Genomic DNA, 21,807 nt, shown 5'->3' with positions numbered 1-21,807 from the left:
TAAGGAAACGACGTTGCAGGCGCCAACGGAGCATCGCCTCCCCGATGCCGTGCACCGTCTTTGCTTTCATCAATTCCAAGGCACTGTTCTTTGTGGATCTGCTCGGCTCCGGACCCGGCACCACGCACCTCACAGTTGGTGTCGTTCTTTGGTATTTTCATATGTCACGACGTTGTATGAACTCCAGATTGAGTTATTGGTTGCTAGAACTTTATTTGAGTGAGTGAATTACCTATTTTTAAGGATACTTTTGATACTGTATTGTGGATTTTTGTGGTTTGGTCTTGTTTTGGTTTAGATAAAAATTACGTATTTGTCTAAACTGGAGTGGTGTCCATTTGTAGTGTTGTGTTTCTATCTAGGACCCTAATTCGATATTCCCGATTTATGCCCTTGTATGGCTATAATAAATAATATCCTTATAAAGGCATAAGAATCATATCCATATTTAGTAATAACCCATGCAGTCCAAATACGGCATGGCTACTCCCCTAGACTCCTAGAAAGTACAACGCGTTCTTTAAACAAACCAAGCCTCCAGCAGCCCGGGAAATCCCCCTGCTCTTGTTTTGCTTTGCACAAGAACTCCTAGAGTCAGAAAGAACTGTTAGTTCTTGGTGACGTCTTATGTCCAACCTTTCAGGTATAAATATACCAACGTTGCCTTAAGCAAACACACAGTGGTTTGGAGCAGAGTGGCTATCTACTTGCCCGGAAGCCCAGCTGCTGTGAGAGCCGAAGGAAGCCGCCCCTCCCTTTTGACGCACTGAGAGAGACGCTGTCTTTTTCTCCAGCCGAGAAAATCCAGCTCCGGTGTTTCCAGTCACCCTTGCGGGTTGCTGGGATATCGAGTCCTGAGAGAGAGATACAAGACCTCCTCCATTCTAAGAACCAAGGTACGGAGCTGACTAAACCCTTAAGAGAATTCTTGACTCAGATTCCTTGGCAAAAACCAACTTAACTTAAACTGCAACTTACTTACTCCTTCCCACGTATTAGGCTTAGGTCAGGTACACCGGGGTAGGCGTAGATTAGAAGCACCAGTTGAGTATGTTAGTCAATGTTTTTATGTATGTATATAGTTTATCCATTTTAAAGTATCATATGGCTTAGAAACCATATCAATGCTTTTACAGTATTATTTCATAATACTACTTTTACTGTACGCACTTTACTTCATGATAAGTATTGCAATTGTGGCAATTCATTTCTCTTGCATGAGAAAGAAGACTGCTCAATAAATAACACCTTTTATTGAAAACGCCCGTCTCTCTATTTCTCTGCACTCTGGTGAAACTAAGTACGCATGATTGACTGAGCGAAATAGTTGTCTATTGTTTTCACATGACTCTAGGGATACACTCTTTATTCTGAGGGAGCAAAGTTGTCATGTTATATGGTTGTCAGAAGCTAATCCCTTCTTGTCTATCCAGGGAAGTTAAACTCCTCCTTGTTTACTTGAGAAAGTTTCTAGTGACCTCTGAGCTAGCTGGCAAAACTAATTAAGTCTAATATAGTCAGTAGAGACCTAGTCAACCTCAGTCCTACGTATACACTACTGTTTATATTATTCCAATGCGCAGAGCCTATTGGGAATATAGGAACTACACTACATGGCGCCCAACGTTTGGTAAGGCGATAATCTAACGCAAGACATTAGAGTAACTCAGTCGTGCTTTTTCACACAGACCCCTTTTTCCCGTAAAAACTCCAAAAGTCGTCTGGAGTGGGTAAAAGGTTAAAATCCGCCGGAACTTAGTAGGAAGAGATTCCGATGTATTAGTTTTTGGTTTAGTCAACGTTGAAGGATACAGTGTTCCAAAATATTGTGCACCTAATCTTTGTTTTCCTTGAAACTTGATCTGCAACAAAACTTTCCTTCAGTAAAATGGTGGAAAGTGAAGACGAAACGGAGAGAGCTAGATTAGCAGCTCAACTCCTAGCGGAAGACACAAGTCTCCAAGATGAAGACCCGAATGCTATTATCATTCCGGTAAATGTAAGAAGAACTATAACTAAAAAACCTATAGCAAATGGAGTATCACCACGAGGTGGTACAGTCATATCCGTGGTAGAGGCCCATGAATATCGGCAGACAGAGGTATTCTATTCATGGATAAATGTTCCAGCAGCACACGCTGTAACACACGAATTCCACTATTACAAAATAGGGGAACCTCCGGATGAATACGCTCCTTTCGAGGACGTTGAAATCCCACTAAATTACCAAGAGCCTGCTCTGGTTTAATGGCGCCCTAAAACATCAAAATCACATCAGCAGGCTCGGTCCACTAGGTAGACCAGGAGACACGTGGCCGGTTCTAGCCACCTACACACCACATCCAGACATTGAAACAATGTCAGACCAGGAACTTTTAGCTCAGCTAAAATTGTTAATTAAAATACATAGACAATTAGTCCAATATGTAATGCAGACTTCAACAGTCCAACCAGCAATTACGATTCCACAGACCACCCCTCACCAGGGGAACACAAATAAAATCACACCACAAAATATACAATCAACCATTGGCAAAATTCCCGCAAAACGGGAACAAATTACATTCTGGTTAGCACAAAAAATCACTCAAATAGAGGCAGTATTTCCTGATACTACGCCTACTGAGAAACACAGAATTCTGACCATCTGTCTTCCAATGGGGATCGCACCACATGTGGAGGACTCTGACACTTGGGGCACAGTCTTTGCTTCGATCTACACAAAAACACATGGTGTTCCGTCCATGGCGGTTATACCAGATGTGCTAAGACAGATTCAAAATGAATACGGTCCAGAACCTGCTTTAACTCTGGGTATGAAATTACTGAAAGACTTCAAGCAGGTCTCAGCTATATTATTAGCCAACATAAAAGGAGAAGCAGCATCTGTGGCGATCCGCCAGAAATTGAAAGAAACAGATATAGCAGAACAACCATTTGAACTTGCCAGAATCATAGAAAAATCCTATGAAGAACTAGGTAGAGATAGTTTGGGTGGGAAACCAGTAAAACCACAACTACTTGAAAATCCTGGAAAAAACATTTATTAAAAATAATCTAAACACTCCAAAAAAGAGTTGGGATGGAAATAAACAATCCATTTCCAGAGAAAAACGATTCCAGTCCAGAGGAAGGTCTCCTCAACGGAGAGAAAGATCCCCGGACCGAGGACACAAGTCTCCCCAGAGGGAGCCCTCTGAGAAAAGATACAACCTTAGAGATAGGGATAAATTAAGAAAACCTGATAGATATCAAGATATTGATACACGTCCCTCTCGATCTTTTCAGACTTCCTCACAGAAATCGGAAAGAAGAGGACGATCAGAACACAAGGAAGAGCACGTCAAGTCCAAAGACAAGGAACCTGCTCATCAAAGTAAACAATTACAATTTTCAAGAAAGAAGGTAGCTAGTATTAAAATAATAAAACATGCCGAGGATACTGAGGACACAACTGAAAAACGGAGAGTGGGCCCAGAAAATGCTAGACAGCGCAGCAGAAGTGACCATAGCTCGCAAGATCTTGATGAATCTTCTGGAGACAGTGGACACAAATGAGTACATTCAAGTGGAAACTGCAGACACCAGAGTTAGCAAACCCCATAAATTATACGAAATAACATTACGTATAGAGGGGGACAAAACTAGGAAAATAATTGGTCTCTTTTGGGATAACCTTTCGAAAGGCTATGACATCCTGTTAGCTGAGAAAGACTGGCCACCAGAGTTTGTCAGGGAGTGCCCTCATGGCGAATGTTGGACCTGGCCCTTTTGGCAGGTTCACCCCGCAACTTTTTGCTTTTGCCTAGCCTATTTCTGTAACCTGGTGTTGGTGATTTTAGGCCTCTGCGCACTTTTTCACTGTGGTACAGTGTAAAGTGCGTGAGCTCTCTGTGTATGTGTGGTGAGTGACCTGCCCTCCCATAGGAATGCATTGGGAATATGTGTGACCATGGTAGTTCCTGATGTGTGGGGAGTGCAGGGTCGAGTTTGGTATGTGCGAACTCGTGAGATTGAATGCTGCGTAATGATGTATGCGGCATGAATGTGTCTAGTGTGGCAGTGCCACTTCTAGACATGGGTGTGCGTGTGTAGTGAGTGTGCTGACACGTGATTGGCTGGAGCCTGGCTCCAGGATGTCTGGATGGGTCTGCCCAGTGGTGAAGGTTGAGATTAGCATGCTGATTTGAGGGGAGGGGTGTACCTGGGTCCTGAATAGGCCTGGGCTTTCCCCTCACAATGCTGGCTCCGCCCCCTGTGGTGCGACTGATGACCCTGTCCTGACTAGTGAATGGGAGGGGTGGCTGAGCTCATCAAGGGGGCTCCCAAACCAGCTGCGCCTGGTTTTTCCCCCACCCTGCACCTTTAGACAAAGGAATTCACTGTATAAAAAGGGGCTGTGTCCCCTTACAAAATGTTCTTGTTTCTGACTGGAATCTGCCAGGGGCATGCTGCTGCTTGGGCCCAGGGGCCCTGCCCAGCCCCTGGACTGCTGGTGTCCTGGACGCCTGAAGGACTTTGTTGCTGGACTGGTGGACCTTTGTTTGCCTATAGCGCTGGGAGCGCTTTATTTTCCCCTTATTGCGCTTGGGAGCGCTGTAATCAGTCCTCAAGCGCCTGTGGGTGCTGCATTTGCCTTCTAAGCGCCTGAGAGCGCTGTAATTATCTGCTAAGCGCTGGGAGCGCTTAATTTCTTCTTTAAAGCGCCTGGGAGCGCTGTGATGGTCGGTAGCGCTGGGGAGCGCTTCATGTACTTGGAACCGGTGCCCACCCGGCATTGCCCCGAGGGATTGCCGTGTCCTGGACTCCGTTACTATTTCACTCGAGGGAGCCTACCCCTCTGTGAATTTAGCCCTGCCTACAGTGCCTGGACGGCCGCCTCACTGCCCGCGACGACCCGGAAGTTCTGGGGCAAGGCGGCCGGAAGTCCCGCCCCCTCAGCCCCAGGGAGAGAAGGAGAAGTGCGGCCGGAGATGGCGCGGGGCTCCCGTGAGGTTGGGTGAGCCCCGCACCGAAGGGAGACGCCGCCGAGACCGCAGAGCTGACGAGGAGCCCCTGTGAAGGGTGGGGCTCCACCACGCAGCACCGGAGGCCAGAGGCGACACACGAAGAAGTCCGGCGGCATACCTGAGCCAGTGAGTAGAAGCTGGCCGGGAGGGAGAGAGGTCGAGGCACCCTGCCGGTGCCTCTACCCATAGCAGCCCAGCTTCCACAGAGGGCTGCTTCAACGTTTAGGCCAAGTGCTTCCTCGGGCCCAGGGGTCCCATACTTTGTTGCTTAGGGGGATTGGTATTGGGGCACGTTGTCGGTGTCCACGCCCCCCATGCGCCCATAACAGTGCAGGGCCATTTCTTTTAGTGCGGCCCCGATGCCAGCGGGTCGATCCAACGATGGGGCATTCTTCTTTAGAGCCCACGAGGCTCAGAGGGCCATCTTAGTGATCTCGAGCCCCAGAAGGGGGCTCCAACAACCCCGTATTTCGTTATAGAGCCGATGAGAGGCTCGTGGGGGCATTTCTTTACTTGGAGTCCAGAGAGGCTCCAGGCATTTCTTGAGTTGCGAGCTCAGAGAGGCTCGTGGGGGCATTTCTTTACTTGGAGGCCAGAGAGGTTCCAGGTATTTCTTTCTTCAGAGCCACGGAGGCTCTTGGGGGGAGACACGAGTGCTTTGGCCAGAGCCTGCGAGGCTCCAGCGTTGGCCCCATAATTGTCTACACAGCTGCCCAGCACTTCGTGGGCAGCTGCCACGTTTAGGCCCCCATGACATTGGGACACAGGGCGTCCTAGCCCAGTGCTTAATTTGTGCCGGTGCTTTCCGGTGCTTAGCACCGGCACCTTTTTATCAGGGCCGGGTCTACAACTTAAATTAACTGCACGACTGCACTGCAGTCTATACATCATGTGTCAAAGAGAAAATAAAATATAATTTCCATACTGCGGTGTTGTTCACTTTACACACTCGCACAGACTGTCTCTGGAGTGAAAAAGAGTGCTGCTGTGCAGTGCTGGACTCATCTGAGAGAGCGAGCCAGTCAGCCCGATAATATATTCCTCTCCACAAGCCGTTACCATTCACTGCCTTCTGTCCTTAAACATGTGGCCTGCATGTACTGCTCTCGCAGGCTTAGAGTCGGCTGAGCTAGTAGCGCCGGTTGCTGATGGCAGGCGCCTACAATGTTTCAATTTGGGAGACATTAGCCCATTGCGTGTTACAGGCTGGCGCCACAGGGACTGACGTGACGTCATGTCCTGCTAGTGCTCACCTTCCGCTACTGGATTTTGTTGTGGTAGGCTGATAGTGTTTCTTGTTTAACTTTTTGCTGCAATTTCGAATCCTATCGTGCACTGCGCAGCTGTCTGCTCACACCGGCCGTCACGTTGCTCAGGTGCAGTGAGTTTAAAATCATGATTGACCACCGTGGCGCCACAAATCCATGAATTGCTGAGGACCAGGGAGACAAAGTGCAGTTGCAGCAGGCGCCAGGACTCTGTTACTGCCTGAACTCACAAATGAGCTGCGTGGGAAACTCGAATTCTCGTGAGTCGCGGTCTTGCCTGAGCCTGCCCTGGTATGTTCTACGTTGAAGTAAGTGAGTCCCCAGTCAGTGCTTTATGGCTGCAGTGCACCCTGTAGTGTGTTTAATACCATAAACCAATTAAAGATGTCCATCCATTCATCTGCACACATGCATTTGCACATGCAGACATCTCTGAATGTTTTGTGGCATACCTTATTTTTATTGATTTAATGTTCAGACGTGGTCAATGGCCTGTGTTGAATGGTCAGTAGTAAAGCGTGGGTTTGAGAAAAGAAGCAAGTAGCCTGTAAGCAATGAGAAGGCAGCTGGCAGGCACTCGCAAACTTTAAAAAATATATCTTAAAAGGAAACATTGTCCCTGAAGCATTGGCACAAAAGTGCACTACTTTTATGACGGTTGCGGATAAGTAAAATCATGCCATCACTCACGGTGCTGGAAGCCAACGGGTGAAGCGTACTGATCCTCAGATGTGCTTAATGAGTGTTGTGGTAAGAGTAACCAAAATACGAATGCCACAGACCGATAGAGGAGGGCTGATTGAAACCACTCTAAATATGAACATATGTATATATTTTTTAAAGATAAAATACAAAAAACATTCAGTAACACCACATTTAAATCACTCAAAGTAATTTGTTGAATTTGACAGGACAACGGAAAACGATGTTTATTGGGAAACTGACTGTGAGGCAGTTAGCGTCTTTCACTCCAATTAGCCAATGTCGCTGTAGGTTTTAAGAACAAAAGACTCTCTGGAAAATGTTCTTGCTTCACGTCATTTGTTCAGCACATCCTTTTCTGTTTGCCTTCTTTGGAATCCCATTTCCTCTTTAACATGAACAAGTACACGAGAACTACACACGTATTAAATTATTCCTTTAAAGCTTTAACGGCTGCGCGCGAGCAGGCAGCTGTCTGCAGTCAGTGGGTGCTGGGTGTGTTACAGTACTGTAGTTCAGATTCAGAAGCCCTGGCATAGCTGCAGGTGAGGTTGCCAGCCGCGGGCAGTAAGCAAGTGTGACTGTGTACAGCACTGGTGCATGTTGTGCCACATAGTGTAACATCAAACGACATCTTAGCACAGTCTGTTTAATGGAATGTGATGCAGCAACAGACTGTAAGGGATATGCTCTGTGTTCTGCCTTGTTCGTCACTGTGGTGCCACCATTTCCAGCCGTGGAACTACACATAGTGTGACTGAAAGGCATATTAGAACTACCATCCAAGCTTGTACGCCAGAAAATATCCCTATCTTTCAAATGCTAACTATTTCTCTGTGAAAGACGCACATATAACGACGTACCATGGTGCCGTGCACTGCAAACATGCTTCACTTGTGGCGTGCTTTCAGTTTTGTTAAGGCCTCAGACCTTGTTGCGCTGGTGCGTGTGCACACATTTTCAAGCACTTTTTAAGTTTGCCGAGTGCAGCCTGGGCCCAGCGCGTGCTGAGCAGATTTTATCTTATCTCTGCAACGTTAATCGTAGCACCAGCCCCCGGACTTCATGGTTTCACCCCATCTACAGCACTGTTGTGGCTGGCGCCAGCTCATGCATGTGCGCTCCTGTCAGCTCAGCTGAGATAGAGCTGCATACCCAAGAGGGACTCTCATGTCTGGTGTAGCCACTACAACGGAAAGGCTTCTGGTCCGTGCAGGGTGAGCAGCAGCACCATGTTTTAATTTCAAGATCCTGCCATCACCAAGAACTGCTCCTCTCGCCTGGTTGTGGCGATTCTTTGGTGGCTATGTCAGTCATGGTGAGACTAAAAGTGGGCGCTGTGTGTCTAAATGCAGGGCACAGCTCTGAAAGCGTGCCACACCATGACCTCTCACTCTCACTACAAGCTGCAGATGGCCAGTCTTCTCTTGTCTCCAGCACATCACAAAACTATCAGTCAGATCACCGGTCTGCAGTGAGTGGCCCCACAGACTCCAGCTACAGCGACCAAGCTGAGCAGCAGGAATTATTTACCCAACACTCAGTGACTCTGTAGGTAAGTGAAAGATAAAGTGATGATTTATCATACTCCTGCTGCAGAGAGATCAGAGTTGTCTCGTGCAACTTTTGACTCTGCAGTAGCACAGACAGAGAGAGAGTTAACATGCCTGCTACAAAGAACGTCTATTCTGCATATCACAGAACAGTATTTTTATTTGGGAAGCTCAGAGGGTTACGGCTTTTGTCTCATAGAATGTTTTGGTACTTGCAATTCATAAATTTCAATCCTAATCTACAGTAACCTTAAAACTGTTATCAAAGACTTCAGCTGCATGTAGATTGCTATGTCAGAGATAGCAACCATAAAGCCAAGGACCACACAATAGGCCAATAATGGGTACCATTGCGTGAATGCCACCTTTGTGTCAGGTCTCAACACCATTAATACTATGGATGCCCAAAATATATTAAAAACGGTAATCGGGGTGGCATCATAAGTTCAAGGATGCCCTCAGTTTGTCAATGGTGGCCACCATTATACAACATGTGGCTACCCTAATTTGACAATGATGCTAATATCGGAACACTGGCCACCACCGTGTCACGCCACCATAATGCGAGGGATAGGCATTATAATGCATACGAGTATTGTCCTTTCCCTACATTAGCGCATAGAGCACTGGAATGTTTCACATGTCTCTTTTCAATGCACTAGTCATTTTAGCTAATGTATTCCAAAATTGTGCTTTAAATGCACTTTTAATTTAATCTTTTTCAAAATGTTCACAGGGCAGGGGAACCTCCTATCAAAACCTTACTTGGAGCAAGGCTCCCTTGCTGAAATTCAGATAGGGTATCACATCTGCCTTTCATCAGTGCCAGTTGAGGATATGGGCGGAGCCAATAGAGAGTGGGTGGGGCCAGTGGAGGAAGTGGGTGGAGCCATGTGAAAGTGGGTGTGGCCTCCGACAAATATTTGAGCACCTGCACTTCATATTTTACAAATTAAGCACTGTCCTAGCCCCAACAAGGCCAGAGGGCCTAGGGACAGTCACAGGTGGTGACTTATGTGAGTTTTGCGCAGTTGTGTTCTGATGCACCATGTGCCTTGTTCTTACACCGCTGAATGTATATTTATGCATTGTGTGTTTTCCTTTCCTACACCCCTGAATGTTTTGATGCATCATGTGTAATATGTTCTTGCTTATACCCCTACAGGTATTGTGATACTTAGGTGGTTGTTTTTCTCCTAGTGCAGGTGTTGCTAGTGAGGTCCTGGTTCCCTGCGCAATATTCTCCTAAGGTGGTTAGGGTTGCGTAGGTGGTACTTACCTGTTACCAGTGATTAATGGTTGTGTGCTAAAGTGATTATTATTCTATGACCTACAAAGTGCTATTTCTAACAGTATTTCTGCTAAGTGCTGACTCGTGACAGTGGTCCAGGTGGCCCTGTCTTATACATAATCCCTTGTGAATATTGCCCGTGCCAGTTGGCACAATGTATATATGTGATTACTATCTGATGTGTTTTGACAATACAAAAGTTATTTTTACATAACCTTGTGTGGAGTTCCTTTTGTGGTGTGCCTAGGATGTTGTTGCTGTTGTGTGCGTGCGCAAATGCTTTACACATTGCCTCCGGGATAAGCCTATCTGCTCGTGCCAAGCTACCAAGGGGGTGAGCAGGGGTTAACTTGGCGTGTGACTCCCTTGCCCTAACTGGAATGGTGGTTTCTTAGCCTACCAGAAATCCCAGTTCTAACAGCGAAGAAATGATTATGCCTGGCTTCTCAAATCATATTCCAATTCATAAAAAATACACATTAGCAAGAAAACGGGCAGCAGCTCAAGCTCCTGCATTATATAAAAATCATGTAGGATGGGATGAGGATTCTCCTCACCATAAAATCCAGTTAAAAAATCAACCCACTGCACAAAGGCAGTACCCAGTTAAACAAGAAGCTAAAAAGCAAGTCAGGGAGATCTTAGATCAACTTGAATATCAGTGGGTGATTGAAACATGCACCTCATAAATGAACAATCCTTTGTTTCCTGTCTCCAAGCCAGACGATTGATATCGTCTAGTTTTGGACTACAGACACCTAAACTCCTGCTGCAAAACATTTGCAGTACAAAACTCACACAGTGCAGCACTAATGAATAACATCGTGAGCAAAAAATATAAAACGACATTAGACATCTCTAATGGATTCTTTTGTCAAAACATTGCACCTGAAAGTAGGTATTTGACCGCTTTCTCAATAATGGGGTCGCAAAAACACTTCTGTCGACTCCCACAGGGATTCAAGAATAGCCCAGGATTATTCTCAGCAAGGGTAACAGAGTTACAACAAATATATGATGATGAGGCATTATCCTATGTCGATGACATCTATCTCACAGATGATGACCTGGAGACTCACTTGAAAAGAGTGAACACCATAATACTTGGTTTCCAAGCTGAGGGATACAAATTCAACTTTAAAAAGTCAAGAATTGCCCATCTAACTGTCCTGTTTTTAGGATATGAATTATCAAGTGAAGGCAAAAGCCTAGCAGACAACTTCTTAGAGAAGTGTGCTGTACTCCAAGCACCTAAAACGCTGAAGAACTTACAATCAATACTAGGTTTCCTGAATTTCGGAAGAACATACATTCTGAATTATGTAGAGAGGGTTAAACCTCTCTATGAATTGATAAAACCTGATTTCAAACCAATAAATTGGACTCAGAAACACACAGAATTTTTAAGATCATTGCAAACAGACATGTTAGCTAAAACTAAATTGCAAACTCGCGAAAACATACGCAACCTTGTAATCCGAGTCATCCCAGGAAGATGCGGATTCACGTACCTAACCTCTAATGAGGGAGAAACGGTACCAATAGCTTACAAATCACATTTGTACACACAAGCTGAAATGAAATTCAGTTCTACTGAAAAAATTCTAATAGCGGTTCAAACTGCTGTAGCAAAAGAAAGAGCCCAAGCCCAAGGCAGAAGAATAACTGTTTTAACAGCAGAATCAGCCCTTGAGGCATTAACAAGCCCACGCAATTTGAATGCTGTGGCATTAGATCCAAAATGGATACAATGGGAAAATTCTCTTACTGCAGAAGACGTGAAACACTATTTTGACCCAAAAATGAAAAAACTAGAAAATCTAGAATATGAAGAAGAATATCCTCTGCCAATCGAAATTCTGCCTCTCGAACAGTACACATGTGTAATCTACATGGACAGATTTGCACAACACTACGATGTAGAGAACAAATCCTACAACGCAGCATGCGCGATTGTTAAAGGTCGCTGGCGCTTTGGTAAATTCAGATCAATAGTCACCAAAACTGAATCACTGGGAAACTGTTCAACTCAGCGAGCTGAAATAAGATCTTTAAAGATGGCGCTTGAAAATGCCGATCGCAAATTCCCCACACTAATAGTGTGCGATTCGCATTACTGCGTCAAGTCTTACAATAATGACATACAGACCTGGATACTAAATGGTTACAAAGATGATACAGGTGCCACAATAAAGCATAAAAAGCTTTGGGAACAGGTAGTTCTTTTGCAGAAAGAACTACAAAAGACTCACGTGATACATACACTGAGTCATCAACGTGATGGCGTTCACGTTGCAGGGAATTCATTGGCTAACAGAGCCACAGCGGAAGCGGACCAACCGGCTTCCGTAGTCATAAAAAAGCGTTCTAAAAATTACATAGACGGAGAAACTATGGTAGCGGTAAAAGCCTCATTAAAAGGCGACTATGCAGCATTACCTCTCGGCTATCCACTCAATAATACATACATAATTGATGCAAACTCCGTTCCTTTTGCTCAAATCCCTGGAGTGGGGTATAGAGTAATTCCAAACACGAACAGGAGAGTCTTTTTAATAGCAGACGCACACATGGGATTGGGTCTAAGGCACCAAGAGATCGTGAAATCTCTAAAAGAATTACAATCAGAATACTGGTGGTGGGGATGAACTTGCAACATTACAAATTTGCAAAGGAGTGTCCAGACTGCAACCGAGATCGCAGTCGAGAACCGTACCAGACTAGTGCCAGGATACCTCTATTAGAAAGCATAAGGCTATCTATATGCAAAAATCCAGCAGGAGAAACACGATCCCATAAATATTAAGACTAGATTCACTTAAAATGCAGACACCAGCACTCAGCTGACGCCAGAACTGTTATAAAAGATTTGCGAGTCTTTATCTGCATATACGCAATTGGCATGCTACATTCTGACCAAGGTCCTGCGTTCAGCGCTAGGGCTTACAAGGAGGCCATGGCCAGCATGGGCATTGCATTGCGGTACTCTTCTTGCTTCCATCCTGAGGGAAATGCGGTAGTGGAAAGAAAAAACTGTGACATAAAGCAATCTATAACTGAGAGGGTATTAGGTTCGGGTGATGGGTGGGTCAAACATTTGAGTGTCCAACGTAGTCTTAACAATCTGCCAAGAAATTCTCTAAAAGGTCTCACTCCCTACGAACTATTGTTCGGTACTAGAATGCATATCCAGGACTTAGATAGTCACACTTCAGTGGTAGAAGAAAAAGCCTTTGATATCAAAGACCGTTCAGCTGTTTTACAGGACTTAAATGAAACAAGAAGAAGTCTGAGTAATATAAAGCTAAAGCCAACAGCCACTGAAGAAAAAACACCTGTCCCAGCAAGACCTGTCTGGATTCCAAAGATTGGGGATCTGGTCAGAGAAAAGATCGCGATGAAGAAGGAATTTGGGCCTTCTTACAGAGAAGCAGTACCTGTCTTTGCTGTCAGCGGAATAAGATCAGTAGTACTACCGCCCCTTGCTGGTAAAAAGGAGAACCGAGTTGTATCCATCGACCTGGTAAAACCACAATCATGTGGCCAATAATAAGTAGTAGGCCCAGTGGACTCCCAAGAAATAGCATAAGACCAAATCTTGCTACAATCCAAGAGGTTCAAACTGAGAGACTAATCACATTTGATAAACCTGCAGTGAATAAAAAAGGACTATGCAACAGAGCCATGGAGCTTGTGCCTCTTGAAACCCAAATTGCAACAGTTTGTCAAGAAACACCTGTCTACAACGATGTAGCATCGGACTGTACTAATGTCGCAAAGAAAGATCCAAAGACTGAAGAAAATCCGGAAACGATTCCAACAATTGACAGAACTGCATCTGGCTACTTCATCAATTTCGATGACTTTTCTGATGAACCAAGTGAACATGAAGAAACGCCAGCAACAAAAACTTTCAAAGACAAAGTAACTGAACTCTTTCATCAACTCAAAAAAACCTATCTGATTTCTCCATGGATTGAATTTCGGATTGTGTTAGGTGTACTTTTCCTCCTGCTTTGGCTCATCATGGTTCTTTGTTTGGGAAAATTCATTGAAGGAAAATACAGTACAATGGACACAGCACGTCAGAACATCAATTTGGTCCTAAAGCCTCACAGGTCATCTCACATCGAGAAAAGAGAACTGTCATCAGTGAACATCACATCCAATCCAATACCCGGTGGGGTAGCATGGGACAAAACGGATTATGAAATTTATGGCCCGATTGAGCTCTTGAAATATCCACACCAGTCAAGGTTTCATTAAGTGACTTTGTAAAACCAAGTAGTTTTTCTGATGATTGGGACTTTGAAAATATTAATAATATGATGTCAGATTTAGTAATGTCAGCTAAATTCACAGAACATGATTATTTGCAGGGTTCATCAAATTATGAAGAGTTATATTGTTATAATCATTTTGGTCATCACTATTTGCATAAATCTGCTCAACCTAGAAATGTTTTAAATTATAACCAATGAGAACATTGTCCAACTCCGCCAAAAGGCAGCTCAAAAACATATTATGAAAAATTCCAATACTTCTCAGGGTTTAACAATAGTGATCCAGAAACGTTTTATTTTAAAATGTTAAATAAGACAGGAATGAAAACAATGTTGACAAATACTAAATTGATTTATTCTGAAACATTTTATGAAAAAATGACTACATTTGGTTTTGAATTCTGGAAAAACAACATTGAAACAAAAACCATCTGGGGTACAAAAAAATGGCAGGTCCAAGGTTTAGAAGCATTATTTAGAGCCTGCATGATCCCAGAACAAATAATATTTCTGAATGACACCATTCAGCAAACGACTTGTCTTGGTTTAGCCAAGATAAAAGACTTAAATAAACCGTCTATTCCGAAGCCCATACCTGATAGTAACAGCACTACAGATGTGGAAATAGACGTATCCCATATTTTACACCAAAACAGAACAAATCCTGATTGGAAAAAATGGTTGATCTGGCCCACAGTCACAAATAACTGTCAAGATAGATTCCTGAACAAAATACAGGGGTTTAAACAGTCCAGGACAGACCCTAGATACTCCCAGAGACAACATCCAGGGATAGTTACAACATACAGTGTAGGGAAACTATGCCTTGAGTGGCTACAGAAATCCACACTGGCTGAAATTAAGCAACACTTGACTGTACTTAAAGACGGTGCGGACTTGCGTGATTTCATACTGGGACCACGCAAACAGCGTCAAAAACGTTTCATATACGCCGGTATATACGCTGCTTACAACGAGGCTTGGTAAGTAACACAAATTGAAACAGCTGAAAAAATACGAGAAATTGATCGTATACATTTGGAAAAATCACTTTCTGTAGTGGACAATGGGTTAACGGCTCTGTCCTCCAGAATATATTCACTGGACAGCATTGTATCATCTGCTATTGATATAATAGAGCAGGACTTGCTAATGTTACAACATGGTCAGTCCCAATTACGTTCTATTGTACAGCTTAGCTGGACGTTGCAACATCTGCGTTCAGGCTACATGCCATGGCGTTTAATCAACACAACGTCATTATTCTCTATCTTTAACCTTACTGATAAACAAATCAGTTTGGCACAAAAAGGAGCACACTATACGATTCTGAGCATTGAAAAACTTGAGAGATTACCATTGACAATGTCAGAAAGACCTGTCATTGAATGTATAATACATGGCACGATTACAATCCCAAAAACAACTTTCCAGTTTAGGTATTGCCAAAAATATATACCAGCAGGCCTGTATGAAAGGTTGGGTAAAGGATACATCAAGTCGACATGGGAATTACCTTATACACACAAATGTTATAGTGAATGGAAAAAGGAGGTATTTCTTAGTGGTAATAATTGTAAAAAAATACTAAGTGGTACACTTCTGTGTCAAGGTATTAACTTGCATGGAGCCTGCGAAGGGTCTTCAAATAACCTTTCATGTAACCTGCACGGCACTCCTGCAACTCAGATAGAGCCATTTTTTAGACAGCTTTCCAACGGCAGCTATGTTCTAATAAGTGACCACAGCTGTTGTGGCATGGTGCCAGGAAAAGCCTATCTCGTGAGCGTTAGTTCCATGGTCACTTGCTGTATGCAAGTATTGTATCCAAACAGCGATCCAGACATGGAGGCGGCAATATGGCCTTCTTTGAATATCTCTTCTATTCGAATTGATACTTTAAGCAGAATGAAATCCATTCTTTTACAGACAACTGTGCCTTTAACCTCGTCCAAAGAGACGTATGATCTGCAAGTTGCAAGACAGCAGCAGAGATACATTCCCTATTATCAACAAATTGCCCCGTGCATTTCGTAGAAATGGTAGGTCAAATTTTAAACATGTCTGATACCAGTGGCATCGCACATGTATTTAAGACAGTTTTTTCGGGACTGTTAGCACCCTTTGAAACAGTTCTGGGCATTATCCCGAATTTTGTGCATTCATTATTTGGCGGTCTGCCTCTTCTTTTGGAACTCGTAGCAGGAATTTTATTTTTGATCCTTCTGCTCCAATATGGCAAGCCAAGCCACAGACAGAACTGCAGCTACAATGGAAGAAACGATCCTAGCTATACGCTACTGGGACCGCATCACTAAAGTCCTCGGATTTGCCCGGCTAAGAGATCTAAGTACAACCTGGTTTCTTTCATTCAGACCAATCTGGCAAGATTGCATCTTACCTGTGCTTCGATGTGTGCTATGCGGAGAAGAATGCGTGTTGGACGTCTGTCTTACACTGCCATCAGCAGTACCAATGGATACAGATACCTTGCTAGGTCCGGTAACGACTCATGCATCGTGTTGTCCCCAGCGGTTACCTATTCTGATGACGGCATTCGTTGAGACTTCACCACTACGAGTAGGTGGCGGTGAAGTACGAGAGGAAAGCAGCACCAAACAGGTACAACCTTCTGTGAGCATTGCTGATCCTGACATCGACGATAGCAATCATTCTCACATATGCACAATTTCAGCATTTTCAAACTTCGTCGAACTTTCACCTGATGTTGTAGACCAATTTTTTGCAAGCCTGTCTGAAATGATGTTCTCCCCTGAACAGAAAGAATAACTTTTTTAAACAACGATCACACAGCGTTCCCTGAACTCTGAATTCGGCCTTCAGTTTTTGATAAACACAGCTACGGAAAACTTTGGAACTATTTTTTTCCCCTTAAAGCGAAATTATTTTTTTTTTCACTTCCAAAATATTTACCCTTTTTTCTGGCACAAAGTACTCTGCTTAAAGTAGAACTATTCTTAGAGAACAGAGCTTCTGTTTTAGGAACTCTAGAGACAATATTTTACCTCAGCCTCTAGCACATGTACATCATTTGTATGAATATGTGATGGAATGGTCTCGACCTTCTTTTCTGAATACAGAGCCATTTCATGTGTAATTTTCGCAATTCATTCAGCTGATTTATATATGCATTTAACTGAATGATGACACTGCTTGAAAAGCGTACAGTACCAATACTAATTTTTCGTGTATTTACCATATACCATTTCAAATGCGAATTATGTATTTTGGGGTGGGTTGGAAAACACACATGCATCGATATGTTTAATATTGCCTAGTTTTTAGTAATGATGGACATTAATTCGTGGAGTGGGTGTTGTGTTTCTATCTAGGACCCTAAGTCGATATTCCCGATTTATGCCCTTGTATGGCTATAATATCCTTATAAGAATCATATCCATATTTAGTAATAACCCATGCAGTCCAAATACGGCATGGCTACTCCCCTAGACTCCTAGAAAGTACAACGCGTTCTTTAAACAAACCAAGCCTCCAGCAGCCCGGGAAATCCCCCTGCTCTTGTTTTGATTTGCACAAGAACTCCTAGAGTTAGAAAGAACTGTTAGCTCTTGGTGACGTCTTATGTCCAACCTTACGTCAAACCCGGCACCTTTCAGGTATAAATATACCAACGTTGCCTTAAGCAAACACACGGTGGTTTGGAGAAGAGTGGCTATCTACTTGCCCGGAAGCCCAGCTGATGCGAGAGCCGAAGGAAGCCGCCCCTCCCTTTTGACGCACTGAGAGAGACGATGTCTTTTTCTCCAGCCAAGAAAATCCAGCTCCGGTGTTTCCAGTCACCCTTGTGGGTTGCTGGGATATCGAGTCCTGAGAGAGAGATACAAGACCTCCTTCATTCTATGAACCAAGGTACGGAGCTGACTAAACCCTTAAGAGAATTCTTGACTCAGATTCCTTGGCAAAAACCAACTTAACTTAAACTGCAACTTACTTACTCCTTCCCACGTATTAGGCTTAGGTCAGGTACACCGGGGTAGGCATAAATTAGAATCACCAGTTGAGTACGTTAGTCAATGTTTTTATGTATGTATATATTTTATCCATTTTAAAGTATCATATGGCTAAGAAACCATATCAATGCTTTTACAATATTATTTCATAATACTCCTTTTACTGTACGCACTTTACTTCATGATAAGTATTGCAATTGTGGCAATTCATTTCTCTTGCATGAGAAAGAAGACTGCTCAATAAATAACACCTTTTATTGAAAACGCCCGTCTCTCTATTTCTCTGCACTCTGGTGAAACTAAGTACGCACGATTGACTGAGCGAAATAGTTGTCTATTGTTTTCACACGACTCTAGAGATACACTCTTTATTCTGAGGGAGCAAAGTTGTCATGTTATATGGTTGTCAGAAGCTAATCCCTTCTTGTATATCCAGGGAAGTTAAACTCCTCCTTGTTTACTCAAGAAAGTTTCTAGTGACCTCTGAGCTAGCTGGCAAAACTAATTAAGTCTAATATAGTCAGTAGAGACCCAGTCGACCTCAGTCCTACGTCTACACTACTGTTTATATTATTCCAATGCGCAGAGCCTATTGGGAATATAGGAACTACACTACAGTAGTGTCTTCGCTGGGTTACTGTATGCATTTACAAATGCTTTACACACTGCCTCCGAGATAAGCCGGTCTGCTTGTGCCAAGCTACCAAGGGGGTGAGCAGGGGTTACTTTAGGAGGGTATACCCCTTACTCTGACTAGAAGCTAGAGTCCCTATTTGGACAAAGGCACCTACCTCTGCAAACTAGATACCCCCATTTCTAACACCCATATTTAGGGCGCCACAATAGTCAATCCTATCGAGCACTAATGAGGTGATCACTGTTTTGTGTAAGTCAAAAGAGATGAACAGGAGGATGTGTTCCTAAAAGGTAAAACCATGATGATGTAATTTGATTATTAATCTGGTCTAAAAACTTGAGCTTGCTATTGAAAATTACACCTAGATTTCTTACCTTGGACACTGGAGAGGGCCACCATGTAGGATTCCCCCAAAAATTTATTTTGTAAAAAGCAGGACCTCTGTTTACTCAGAGTTTAGCTTGAGATAATTGTCTCCCATTCAGACTACAACCTCCCACATACACTCACTGAAATGATTAGCAACCTCTATAGGATCCCCTGAGATCGAGACTACATTTTGCATATCATCTGCATTGGAGACAGTGGAAGAGCCAAAGGACCTGTTCAAATAGGCCAGAGTGCCACATGTACATTGAAAAGTGTTGGGTTCAGGGAAGATCGCTGAGGGACACCACACAGCAAAGTGAATGATACAGCAATAAAGTTTTCAAGAGCTACCGTTTGTTCTCAGTTAGAGAGGAATTATATCAAAATCTCAAGGGCCATCCCTCCAACAACTGTGCTTTAAGCTCTTTTAATGAGCACTGATTTGGAGGCAGTATCAGAAGCGGCAGAAAGATCCAAAAGGATCCCCCTCCCATAATCATTCTGTTTCCTCAGGTACCGCAACCAGCACAGACTCTGTACTGTGACTTTTCCTGAAACGGTATTGTGCATCGTCTAAGATCTAATTTTTGCCGAAGAATGACAAGAGTCCGAGTTGAGGTGTTTTTCCTGTATCTTTGCGGAAAAGAGAAGTCAGGAAATTGGTTTCGAATTTTAAGCCTCATTGGGGTTAAATGAGGGCTTTTTCATCAGAGGAAGAATGGAGGCTTTCTTCCAGTTGGTCGGGAAGATTCAGTTGTACGTACATCTGGCCCTAAGAGGGGAGGAGAAATAAGGATACAGTCGATGGACAACAAATGAAATTAAGGATTTTCTAAACCTCTCCCTTTGAGGGATTTCATTTCGAGTTAACTCTGGATTAGCACCGTAAAATATGTTAGTGAATTCCCATGCCCTGAAGGGAAGAATTTGTAAAGCTGTAACTAGATCTAATCTATACTACTATTATAAAGAGAGAAGTGTGTCCTTTGAGCCAGGTAAACTCGAAAACTACACCACCAATACAAACACCCAAAACATCTTTGAAAACGTCAGGGCAAGCAGATGGACATAGGCTATATTAAAAAAAAAAAATGCTCTTTAAAAAATTTAATATAAAAAAAGTAGTCCCTAGGAAGAAGCGCCGGCTGCGACGTGCGAGATGACATCACGAGCGCGGGGAGGAGCGGCGAACAGGAGCAAGAGGAAGAGCGGGGGACGTGAGCGCGGGGAGGAGTGGAGAGGAGTGGCGGACAAGCGGGGAGGAGCGGTGACGACCGGCAAGGAGCGGCAGAGCGGGGAACTCAGGAGCAGGTAAGAAAGACTCCCACTACTCAGGGGCCCTGAAGCAGCCTTAACGTCGGGGCGGGCGGGGCCCTGAAGCAGCCTTAACGTCGGGGCGGGCAGGGGGCAGAAGCAGCCTTTTGCTCCCGGACAACGTCGGGACGGGCTGCTAGTGAGAATATAAGAAACAAAAGGATTTTGTAGTTAATTGCCTTTAGAAGATACACATGAAGGTGTTCTCCTTGAAACATTAGAAATCATTTAATATGCACTTTTTAGAGGAGGAATTAAAGCACAGCGCTCTAAGACTGAAAACTCTATGCTATAATATTTTATGTTTTGTTTACGTTTCTTTCTGAAATAAATGCTTTCCTCAAATGACCTGACAGAAAAAAGGCATATATTTTCGAATGTGTTACCTGTACAGAGAAACCTCTCCTTTCAACAGATACTCCAAAGGGTCAACAATGTTCTGATATACAGTCTTTGTGTAGCCGAAATCTGGTTCAAGAGCACTGTGAATGACATTGTTCAAATGGAATTGATGGATCCGGTCATTGGTGCCAAGCCAAATGATGGGTCCTTCCTGCAAAATGTGAAGTGGGGGCTTTGTCTCCCATACTTCACATATATGGCTTTGGGCTGAATGGGGGCCACGAAGGCCTTGGGGCTACCCTGCACCACAGGGGTTGCATGGGCTGCAGGGGCTGCAAGGGGCTGTGCTACTCCCCATAGCCTGATAATCAGGAGTATAAGCAAAGCTGCATCAAGATAAGTTACATGTAACTGATAAAGGGGTTTCAATTGTGCAGTTAAATGTGATTAGGTTTTAGAAGTAAGCACACAGAAGCGTGTTACAGTCAATGGATGCATCTCACCATGGATATTGTTAGGAAAGTCATGGTCTCCCGAATACTTAGGAATGATTCCTATGTCCATCCCACTAAAAAATAACTTAGGAACTAGTAGCCATATCTACGCATGAAGGCACACGCAGAGTCTATGCTCTAAGACCAATGGGGCCCTTTTGGCATCAGACAAATCTCCATTATTTAAGCTTTTTCCCCGTTTTCTTCCAGCTGACACCTGAATTATATTGAAAATTTCAGATTTCCTGGGGAGGTAAATATTTTTAGTTGTGAAATCTAAAAGGATTTGCACATTAGGATATTGTCCACAAGTTTAGTAAGGATATCTTCTGGTCCGACCATCCATCCATCAGTCTGGTAGGACCATCCATTAAATACAGAAGTTGATTTTGAAACTGTTTATGAGGACCAATAGATGCACCTTACTACATTCTTAGAAAGAACATAATATTATTATGATTGAACTAAGCTTCTTTGCCACATGCTACAATCATGACCTCAACGCACTTGCTCAAGGTGATCAATGTAGTAAAGAAAACAGACTTTTATCTTG

Source organism: Lissotriton helveticus, chromosome 9 (assembly GCF_964261635.1).
Source record: "Lissotriton helveticus chromosome 9, aLisHel1.1, whole genome shotgun sequence".
Classification (NCBI taxonomy): Eukaryota; Metazoa; Chordata; class Amphibia; order Caudata; family Salamandridae; genus Lissotriton; species Lissotriton helveticus.
This window is presented reverse-complemented; position numbering follows the sequence as displayed.